Raw genomic sequence first — 12,046 nt, 5'->3', positions numbered from 1 at the left:
TGGGAAGAGAGTAAACTCATTTAGCACGAATTCTTATAGAAACAACACGTGAAACTGATCCTGTTATCCGGCATCGAAACGTGCCTCTTTCGTCTTTTAAGAATTTTAAATTATTATATATTTTAATTATTTTTTATTTTTATTAATAATTTGATATTTTTTTAAAAAATTAAAATTTATACTTTATCATAAAATTTTATACATATCAATAACTAATTGTTTTAATAAGACGAATCATATTAAATTAATTAAATGTTTGAGTCTTAAGATTTATTAATAAAATAAATTGAGTCTATCATCATCGCTTTTACAATATTTAATATAAATGAATTGATATATAACAATGATTATACCCATAAAAAAATCTACGTGTATCCCAGTAAACAATCGATTGACATTGTAATAAGTTCAACAATCAACTGAATTTTTATTTTCCTAATAAACAAATAAAGCCAATACTCAATGAGATTTTATAATATTGCCAAAATCTCTACCCTAAAGAAGAAGGTTATATGAGAGTGTGAGTCAACCAGATCTGAGCTTTTAGCTTTCCGTTAACACCTTACATTTGCAGATACCATTTCTCGTACTCAACAAATAAACATGGAAGCTCACATTTTAATAATCAGAGATTTGCTTTGTTTTCTTCTTGTTGTGTTATTGATGGTATGGGGATGGAGATTTTTGAAGTGGGCATGGTTGACCCCAAAGAGGCTCGAACGGTGCTTGAGACAACAAGGTCTCAGAGGCAACCCTTACAGTTCTCTGTCTGGAGACTTGAAACAGATGTTTGCTATGAGCAGACAAACCAGAGCCAGATCTATGCCTCTTAGCGATGATATTGAGCCTTATGTTACTCCTTTTCTTCATCAATTTGTCAACAAACATGGTAAGTTTTACACTGATCTGCAATTTCATGGAATCGGAAACTTTTTCATTTATTAAAACTCTGGATTTGTTGTGAGGAAATGCAGGAAGGGATTCGTTTATGTGGATGGGTCCAATACCAAGGTTGACAATTATGGACCCAGAAAGAATAAGGGAAATATTTACCAAATTCCCTGACTTTCAGAAGATGCATAACAATGCACTGGTGAGTCTGATTTTGAGTGGTATTGTAAGCCTCGAGGGAGACCATTGGAGTAAGCATAGAAAAATAATAAACCCTGCCTTTCATCAAGATAAGTTGAAGGTATGTTTCTGTTTAGAGTCCTGAACATAGAAAATTATGCTTTTTCTGATATGGAAATCATTGCAGAACATGTTGCCAGCCTTTTATCAAAGTTGTAGTGACATTGTAACACCCAAATTTAGGGACTAAATTTTAAGAAATTATAAAGTATTTAATTTAATTTGGTATTTTGTAAGAAACAGAGGATTAAATTGTAAATTTCTAAAGTTGACAGACCGTTTTATAAAGTACATGAAATTCAGTGGCTAAACTCATAGTTTAACCATTTTTCTTTTGGAGATATTATAAACACATTTCCTCGTGTGTTATGCAGATTATTTTTCATTTTTTTCTCCCCCGTTCATCCTACTTTGATCTCGGATTTACTCGCCGTCCGACCTTCAAACGACGAGCCGAAACTACCATCATGTTCGTTGTCAACCGAGGAATAAAACCCCTCAAATCTTTCGTCGTGAATCATCGCCGTTCGTCGTGAATTTCAGTCGGAAGTATCGTCGGTAATAACTCGATTTTAGTTGGTTTTTCATCGATTCATGACGATCGGGTCATCCGTTTACGACACCTCCCGCACCATCGTGTTCGTTGCATCGTTCCGAGTTGGTCGGTGTCATCCTTGGTCTCCGTCGACGGCGGCGCGTGAGGAGGTGAAGCGGTCAAAGTTTCCGATTTGTTGAAATCGAGCTCTCCGCCATTCAAAATTGTGAACCGAGCTTTGTAAGTATCTCGAAATCGCTCAAAATAATTTTTAAAAATTTTTCCGGGATTTTAGCACTGTTCACGCGCCGCCACTGCGCGTGGGGAAGAAAAAATGACCGGTTTGACAGGTTTTGGTCCATAGTTGACCGGTTTGACCGGTCACAACCCGACCCGACCCGTTAACCCGACCTGACCCGTTGACCGTTGATCGTTGACTGGCGTTGACCATTGTTGACCAAAACTTTGACCGGCTTTGACCGGGCATTAAACGACCTTTGACTTCGACCGAGTATACCTATCCTGACATTTTTCGACGTTCCAAATCCGATTTCGCTGTCCGTTTTTCAAAATTCGAACCCGAAGGCCTCGAAATTACCGGTCAAACCCGTTGACTTTGATTTTGACCGAAAATTCCAAATTTCCGAAAAGTCATATTTTATGCTTTCGACGTCCTGAATCCGAATCCGAAGTCCGTTTCGCCAAATTCGAACCCGATAAACCATCTTTCACTGATTTATCACCCGATTCGATCCGTTTATCACAATTAAGCTACGTTTCTGATATAATTTATGTTGATATGTATCTGAGGAATTATTGGAAGTTGAATTGAAGATCAAATGCATTCGAATGGAATTTTTATGGTCGATCTGTATTGCACAAAAATCGAGGTAATACTTTACTACCTATTTATGCTTTATGGAACATGTTTATATTGATAAATGCATGAACAAGATAATGTTGGACACTTTGGTGGAGTTGAATAATTTATACACTCGATATGATGTAGAAATTCTGTAACTAATTACGGATCGAATGACTAATATAAGAGATTGAGGAATTGTTAGATTAAATTACAAGTTTGTGATTAGTGATAAAGAAATCAGCCCTGTATCTGCAACTTATAATTTATTTCATCAAAGGTTAAATGTTAAAAGTACTTGGATGAGAAATTGTGAGAATAATCTGGTAGGGTAAAATTACGAAAATACCCTTATGTTGTAAGATGACAAGAATTGTCCCTGGAAGTTGGTTAATAACTCTGAAAAGACATATTGATCTGGTAAAAACTATTGATGTGCATAATAAATGCTAGTTTTGATTAGGAAATGCGGATAACCGGTTTTTAACCCCAAGAGGGTTTATGCAAGATACTAGAAGTCTGTTAAGGGAATCATTTCAAGATCAGAGAGTGTTCAAGAAATCAATTAATCATAGGATCTCTAAATTATAATTATTTTCGTTAAGAGCTAATATCGAAATTATCTGGTTAAGAAATTACGGAAATGCCCTTAAGAGGTAGAATAGTCTGAGTTGACTCTGAATGAGAAAATACTTAGGGGATTCGTACTTAACTCGATTAAGTACGGATTTAATTGTTAAGATCATGACTTTGTACAGAAAATTCATGATATTCCGTTTGTAAAATCTGAGAAGACACTTGACTCGAAAATATCCGAATAATGAGTAAATACTTGAAGAGTAATTTATCGGGGGTATTCTGCTGTCAGAATTGTTCGAAAGAAATGAAGTAAATGATAAGATTGAATTAAATAATCAGATCGGATGGAAGGAAAAGATTGAAATACCGCAGATCTGTAAAATGACCAAAATACCCCCTGTAATGGAAATGACCCAAGAATATTACCAAGCTCAGAAATGATTGGATATCCTCGAGCTCTGAAATGAATGGAATAAAACTAAATACCAAAATTTACAAAATAACCTTATGGTCTAAACTAAGTAAATGTCTTGGATTAATTAAGGAATCCAAGTAAGCATAGGTATTGGACTACCTTTAAAGATAATGGAAAACAATTTAAGTGAGTAGATCAACCCTAAAACTATGTCAATACCTGAATGGCATAGATATTACTGGAACATGTGTTCGTCTTCTCAAGTTTGGCTCGATGATAAACTTTGGAAGTATTCAGCTCAGCCCAGCTCTAGATTGTATTCAGTACTAAGAATTGGACGTTTGTTCGACAATCAACCAGGAAGACCAAATTGAATGGAATGGAAGTACAACATGTATCTGAAATTCAGGAACGTTTGAATTACTCTGAAAAATCCTGAAGTAACTGGAATGGAGATGACTGCTAAATGAAATAGGTAACCTCAATGACTGAGGATTTAGTAATTGATTTGGATAAGTCTGGAAACTCTGATGAGTTTACGTAGTGTACAATTACAATGGGTTACGAACAAATTAATCAAGTACGTCAGCATTTTATGATATTGTGGAAGCGTGGAAATGAAATAAAGACATCGGAAGATCTATTCAGCGATGATTCCGAAAATGATCTATGAACAAGAATTTGTGGTATTAAAGAGTAAATACCCTGGAATAATAATGAATTGAACCATCGACAAGCATTAGTTCTGGAAACTATTCATCTAAGAGTTGTTCGATAATCTAATCAATCGACATAGATTGTAAAAATCCTGAATCTTCGTTATTCCTTATCAGCTCAAATCACTCTGGTCATGTATGAAAACATAAGTAACTCATATGTAAAGGATTTTGAATACCCTTCTGATTACGTAGAGCTTCCGATAAATGTCCGAATAAGATGATCATGATAAGTATATTATGAATAACTGATGATTTTGTCAGTTAACAAACTCTTCTAATAGTGTTTCTAATTTCCGACATTCTATCGGTAAACTAAAGATTTGTGTTTCTCTGTCCGATAAGATTATCCTGTATCTCTAAATAATATCTGGAAACTCTAGTGTGTTCCCTACTTATATGAATATTTTATTCGATTTCTGATTTGAATTATGTTTTGACATCTGATCTGAAATCTGTTCTGATTCCTAACCTGGATTCTGTTCTGATATATGATCTGAATTATGTTTTGATTTCTGATATCTCCGTTTACCGACGGAGAAATGTTTTTATCTGGGGTTTATTGTTGGAGGAAGATTATCTGCAGACTCCTCGGCTTTGTGCTCAGGGTCTAAATGGCATGTGCGGTTGGGTGTATGGTTATGAGGAACCTACACATTTATGATGTGAACGGATGGGAGTATATATATATTTTAAAAAGATCTGAAAAGTTACATGATTTTTGGGAACACACTAGAAAACCTATTCTGATCTCCTGAACTCAGTCATCCAAAATATTTCTCTGAATTGAAAGCTCATTGTTCGTTACCACCTGAAATATCAGTAGGATCTCTGCTCAGCATAAAAATATGTAAATGTTCGGAAACAATAAGGAAATAAATATTTATCTGTATCTGCACGTTCATCAGCATCATCTGGTAGTTCTGTATTACTGAGCTTTCCAAAGCTCACTCTATTACTCACCTTTTCAGGTTAAAAGAATTGTACCAGTGCATCTATCGACTTCAGTAAGGGAGTTCTTCCGGCGTGGTTACAGAGTATGGTACATGTGATTAGGGGGCATGTAATTGTATTTTGATTTATATACGAGTTTGGAAATCTGTTTTATTTTTAAATAGTGATAAATGATTTTATAAGTTTATATGTTCTGATAAAAAGTTTTAAATTTTCCGCTATTTTTACAGTGGGTCGCTCCGGTGGCCCTAATGTGACTTCCCGAATCGGATCGGGCTAGCCGCATCGGTCTGGGGGGTTACAGACATGATAAGCAAATGGGAGAAGATGGTTGTTGGGAAATAAACCGAGTACAAGTAATTTCCCTCTAACCAGATTAGTGAGAATGAGAAATAAAAACAGAAAAAAATAATACCCGAAATTGATAACGGAGTTCAGCCAATCGTGCTTACATCTCCGGACTGCTACAGATCTTTTACTAAGAGAGAACATTTACAGGTATTTACAATACACTCACTACTCACAAGAAACTCTCTAGTATTTGGAGAGAAATGATTTGGGATTTGGGATGATTTTGAAGCTAAATGAGCTAGGGTATTTATAGTTGAAACTTAGGGACTAATATTTGAAAATACCCTAAAGTTCAATGACTAAAGTGAATTTACACATTCCTATTTTCAACAAACATCTATCAAACTTTACCAAACTTTGAAAAACATTTTTCAAAGAAACATTTACCAAACTTTGAAAAACATTTTTCAAAGTTGGTTGCCAAACTTTGAAACTAACTTTTAACAATCTCCCACTTGAAGACTGATTTTAATCTGTCTTCACACCTCGATCAATGCAGCAGTATTTCTGGTCTTGTTATTCTAGCATGCCAACTGAAGCTGAACACAACTTCAGTTTGTCCGTAGTCATCGTCTTTGTCAACATGTCTGCCGGATTTTGAGCTCCACTAATCTTTTCAAGTTTCAAAATCCCATCTTCCAGAAGAGATCGGATAAAATGATATCTCAATTGTATGTGCTTCGTCCTGGAATGAAAAGACAGATTCTTTGCTAGATGGATAACACTTTGACTGTTGCAATACAAGACATTGTTTTCTTGTTTCTTGCCTAACTCTTCCAAGAAACTTTGGAGCCAAACCATCTCCTTACTGGCTTCTGTAACAGCGACATATTCTGCTTCAATTGTGGAGAGAGCAACTATCTTCTGTAGTTGAGAAACCCAACTCACTGCAGTTCCTCCTAGAGTATAGACATACCCTGTAGTGCTCATTCTGATGTCAATATTTTTCGGCTAAGTCAGCATCTACATAGCCTGTCAGTATCGTATCTCCACCTTTGAAACAAAGTGCTTTGTTTGTAGTACCCCACAGATATCTGAGGATCCATTTGACTGTTCCCAGTGTACCTTGCCTGGATTATTCATGTACCTGCTAACAGCTCCCACTGCTTGAGCAATATCTGGTCTGGTACAAACCATGACATAAATTAGACTTCCAATTGCTGAGGCATACGGCACCTTCACCATGTGTGCATGTTCTTCCTCCGTCTTTGGTGACTGTTCTTTGGAGAGTCTAAAATGAACACCTAAAGGTGTACTTACTGGTTTAGCATCTTGCATATTGAACCTGGGGAGTACTTTGTTGATGTACTCAGCCTGTGATAACATCAAAGTCCCCGACTTTGTGTCTCTTTTGATCCTCATCCCAAGAATCTGCTTTGCAGCGCCCAGATCTTTCATAGCAAACTGCTTCGACAATTTTTGCTTCAAGTGTATAATCTCTTGCATGTTTGAGCCTGCAACGAGCATGTCATCAACGTACAACAATAAAATAATGAAGCTATTGTCGAACCTCTTGATGTAGCAACAATGATCTGCTTGGCATCTGGTAAAACCATTGCTACCCATGAAGCTATCGAACTTCTTGTACCACTGCCTAGGAGCTTGTTTTAAACCATACAAGCTCTTCTTCAACCTGCATACCAGGTTTTTCTTGCCTGCCTCTATGAAGCCTTCTGGCTGCCTCATATAGATTTCTTCCTCCAAATCACCATGAAGGAAAGCTGTCTTCACATCTAACTGCTCAATATGTAAATTCTCTGCAGCTACAATTTTTTACACCGGTCTAATTGTAGATAGCTTCACGACTGGAGAGAAAATTTCATTGTAGTCAATACATTCTTTTTGCTGAAAGCCTTTGACAACCAATCTTGCTTTGTAGCGTTTGCTCCCATCATGCTATTCTTTGATCCTGTAAATCCACTTGTTATGGAGTGCTTTCTTGTCTGGTGGTAATTCAGCTAATTCCCACGTCTGATTTGACATAAGCGAGTCCATCTCATCTTTCATGGAAGACTCCCACTTGACTGAATCCTCTACTTGCATTGCTTCACCATAGCACTCTGGTTCACCATTGTTAGTCAGCAACAAGTAGTGCAAAGAAGGAGAATACCGTTGGGTTGGTTTAGGAATTCTGGAGGAGCGTCTCAGTTCTGGTGTGCTTGGTTCTTCTTGAACTGTTTCAGGATTGATTTGAACATCATTTCCAGAAATCTCCTCAAACTCAACAAATTCCTTTGTTTCAGCTTTGGTATTGGAGCTGCTTGATTCTACAGTTGACCTGTCTTTGTACATCACATTCTCATTGAAAATGACATCTCTGCTTCTGATGATCTTCTGATTTTCATAGTCCCAAAACCGGTAACCGAACTCATCACCGCCATAACCAACAAAGGCACATTTGTTGGACTTAGCATAAAGTTTACTTCTTTCAGCAGAGTCTATGTGTACATAAGAAATACAACCAAACACTCTTAAGTGTGAAAAGTTTATTTCTTTCTTGCTCCAAACTTCATCTGGTATTCTTCCATCCAAAGGAACTGAGGGCCCATGGTTGATCAGGTAAGCTGCAGTGTTGATAGCTTCAGCCCATAGAAATTTGGGTAGTTCGGCATGTATCCTCATGCTTCTGGCACGTTCATTCAGAGTTCTGTTCATGCGCTCTGCTACGCTATTCTGATGCGGTGTCATGGGAACTGTTGTCTCCATCTTAATCCCATTGTTTGCGTAGAAATCTCTGAATCTCCTATTTCTGTACTCTCCTCCATTGTCAAACCTCAACTGCTTGACTTTCAGACCAGTCTCATTTTCCACCATGGCCTTCCATTTTCTGAAGGTATCAAAGACTTCTGATTTATTCTTAAGAAAATAAACCCACACCTTCCTTGTAGAATCATCGATGAAGGTGACATAGTATAATGAGCCTGCAAGAGATGGAACTGGAGATGATCCCCATACATCAGTATGAATTAACTCTAACCTTTCTGCCTTGGGTGTCTTGTCAATCTTTGCAAAACTGACTTTCTTTTGTTTGCCAAAGATGCAATCTTCGCATAGTCCGACATCTACATTCTTTAGATCCGTCAGCTTCCCTTTTGACAAAAGTGTCTTCATCCCTTTCTCGCTCATATGGCCAAGCCTTTGGTGCCATAGCATTGATTTTCCATCAGCATCTGTGGCTGCAATGATATTCTCTAAATTTGAAGTTACATAGAGAGTACCAGTCTTCTTACCACGAGCAATGACGAGTGCTCCTTTGGTAATCTTCTATTCACAGCCTGAAAATATTGTACTATAACCTTCTCCATCAAGTTGTCCTACAGAAATCAGATTTCTTTTAAGGCCAGGAATATGTCTCACTCCTGTCAGCTTCCAGGTGGTCTGGTTTGGCAGCTTTAGTCGGATGTCTCCTTTTCCGACGATCTTCAAGGTTTCATCATCAGCTAGATGAACCTTCCCAAAATCACCACTGACATAGTTCTCCATGATTTCTTGGCATGGGGTGGAGTGGAAAGATGCCCCTGAATCCAAGATCCATGATTCAATCGGATTGTTGACGCTTAGAATCATGGCATCACCTTTCTCCTCTGTCATGTTTGCAGATTCCTGTGCGTCGGTATCTTTCTTTAGTGCTCGGCAATCTCTTTTAAAGTGACCCTTCTTGCCACAATTATAACAGGTAAAATCTTTCTTTCCCGTTCTTGATTTTCCCCGTCTGGATTTTGATCTGTCACTATTTGAATTTCTTTCTGAAGTTTTCCCTCTGGACTCCGTGTGCAAGGCTGAGGAGGTTGATGCTTCACCCGATTCTCTCCGTCGAATTTCTTCACTCAATACCAGATCCTGAACATCGTCGAATTTTAATTTCCTGTTTCCCGACGAGCTGCTGACTGCTGTAACAGTAGCATTCCAACTGTCTGGTAGAGATGATAAGAGAATTAAAGCTCGAACTTCATCATCGAATTCAATTTCCACTGAACTCAACTGGGTTGTGATTGTGTTGAGTTCATTCAGGTGTTGTGCCACCGATGCCCTTTCCGTCATCCGTAAATTGAATAATTGCCTCATCAAATTAACTTTGTTTGAGGCTGAAGGCTTCTCATACATACTAGAGAGAGTCGTCATAAGACCCGCCGTGGTATTTTCCTTTGCTATGTTGAAAGCAACATTGCGGGATAACGTCAGTCGTATAACTCCGAGGGCTTGTTTGTCGAGAAGAGCACAGTCTTCATTCTTCATGTCGTCTGGTTGCTTTCCTGAGAGGGGTTGATATAGATTTTTCTGGTACAGAAAATCTTCAATCTACATCTTCCAAAAGCCAAAGTATGCACCATCGAACTTTTCAATTTTCACCTTCCCTTCGTCTGCAGCCATCGCTCCCACTCGAATCTGGCTTCTTTGGATCGTTTCTGACAATTCTTGCATACCACCGTGTATTAGAACACCTCCGTCAACAAATTCGTATCGCTGACAAAATTTTTACTATCCACGAAATTCACTATTCACATGAATAGTAACCTTGCAAAAAATTGACAAAATTCACAACCAAAAGCTTTGATACCAGTTGTTGGGAAATAAACCGAGTACAAGTATTTTCTCTATAACCATATTAGTGAGAATATGAAATAAAAGCGGAAAAATAATACCCGAAATTGATAACGGAGTTCAGCCAATCGTGCTTACGTCTCCGGACTGCTACAGATCTTTTATTAAGAGAAAATTTACAGGTGTTTACAAAACACACAAGAAACTCTCTAGTATTGGGAGAGAAATGATTTGGGATTTGAGATGATTTTGAAGCTAAATGAGCTAGGGTATTTATAGTTAAAACTTAGGGACTAATCTTTGAAAATGCCCTAAAGTGCAATGACTAAAGTGAATTTACCCATTCCTATTTTCAACAAACATCTACCAAACTTTAAAAAATATTTTTCAAAGAAACATTTACCAAATTTTAAAAAATATTTTTCAAAGTTGATTGCTAAACTTTGAAACTAACTTTTAATAATGGTGTCTACAAAAGGTTGCAGATTGATGCGTGGCCTTATCTCGTAAATATGACAAGAGACGTAATTTCCCGAGCTGCATTCGGGAGCATCTTCGAGGAAGGCAGCCAAATTTTCAAACTATTAGACGACCAAATCGACCTCGCAATCAAAGTCCTACAGTCTGTTTACATCCCAGGATGGAGGTAAAAATATCTCTAGTTTTAAGAAAAGGGTTATAAATGTAGGAATTCGAATCTCGGACTAAATTTTGTGTTTCTTTGCAGAGGATTTTGCCAACGAAGACAAACAGAGAGCTGAAGTCGACATACAATGATATAAAAGAGTCGCTTAGGGAAATTATAAAGAGAAGGGAGAATGCAATTAAAGCCGATGAAGTGAGTAATGAAGACTTGTTGGACATACTTGTGGAATCCAACATCAGAGAAATAGAAGCACATGCAGATAGGAAGAACATGGGTATGAGCATTGAAGATGTGATTGAGGAATGCAAACTGTTTTACTCCACCGGCCAAGAGACCACCTCGACTTTACTGGTTTGGACTATGATTTTGTTGGCAAGGTATCCGGATTGGCAGACTAAAGCAAGGGAGGATGTTTTGCAAGTTTTTGGTGACAATAAACCAGATGCTGATGGCCTTAATCGTCTCAAAGTTGTAAGCCCCTTGTCCTAAATTCTCCCATTGTTATTGCTTCATATATATAAACAGAGTTAATTGTTGCACTAAACGTACCTGCAGATAACAATGATCTTGTACGAGGTTCTAAGGCTATACCCGCCAGTGGTTGCAATATGACGCACCGTTCCGAAAGAAGTAAAACTGGGAAAACTGTTGTTACCAGCCGGAACCGAGTTTTGGTTCCGGTACTGCAGATCCACCGTGATAATGTGCTGTGGGGGGACGACGCACATGAATTTAAACCCGAGAGGTTTGCGGAAGGGGTTTCGAAAGCAACGAAGAGTCAAGTGACGTTTCTCCCATTCAGATGGGGTCCTAGGATCTGCATTGGCCAAAACTTTGCTACGATGGAAGCAAAAATGACGATCGCAATGATTCTCAAACGCTTCTGGTTCGAGCTTTCCCCTTCTTATGCTCACTCTCCTTATAGCTTTGTAACTCTTCGTCCACAGCATGGTGCACAAATAATTTTGCACAAACTTGGGTCTGATTGAATTGCTATGTGAACAAATGTTTGTAGTTCATTACTTCGATTCGTGTGACCAGTTAATTAAGTACTAATTCGGTTGAAAATATATTGGTTTTTTTAATATTAATAAAAATATTATTTTAATTATATTTTTATATCTTTATATTTTTATACAATCTTAAAAAATATTTTTATTATAAAATGTCTAATATAATTTATATGTTATGAACTTATGATGAGTGTTTTAGTGGGATACATTGCTTTTGGGTGTTTATTAAGGTTGGAATATTAAATTTGATTAATTGAAAATGGATATAAATTATAGTGTTTTGATGATTTATGATTTACAAG

At 37.4% G+C, this 12,046-nt stretch overlaps 1 pseudogene; it reads left to right on the top strand.

Moving 5' to 3' along the window:
* The first annotated feature begins 663 nt into the window (after positions 1 to 663).
* Positions 664 to 11,737, top strand: LOC120127769 (annotated as a pseudogene).
* Positions 11,738 to 12,046: the final 309 nt, after the last annotated feature.

This window comes from Hibiscus syriacus, unplaced genomic scaffold, assembly GCF_006381635.1.
Source record: "Hibiscus syriacus cultivar Baekdansim isolate YM2019G1 unplaced genomic scaffold, ASM638163v2 tig00110472_pilon, whole genome shotgun sequence".
Lineage (NCBI taxonomy): Eukaryota > Viridiplantae > Streptophyta > Magnoliopsida > Malvales > Malvaceae > Hibiscus > Hibiscus syriacus.
This window is presented reverse-complemented; position numbering and strand designations above follow the sequence as displayed.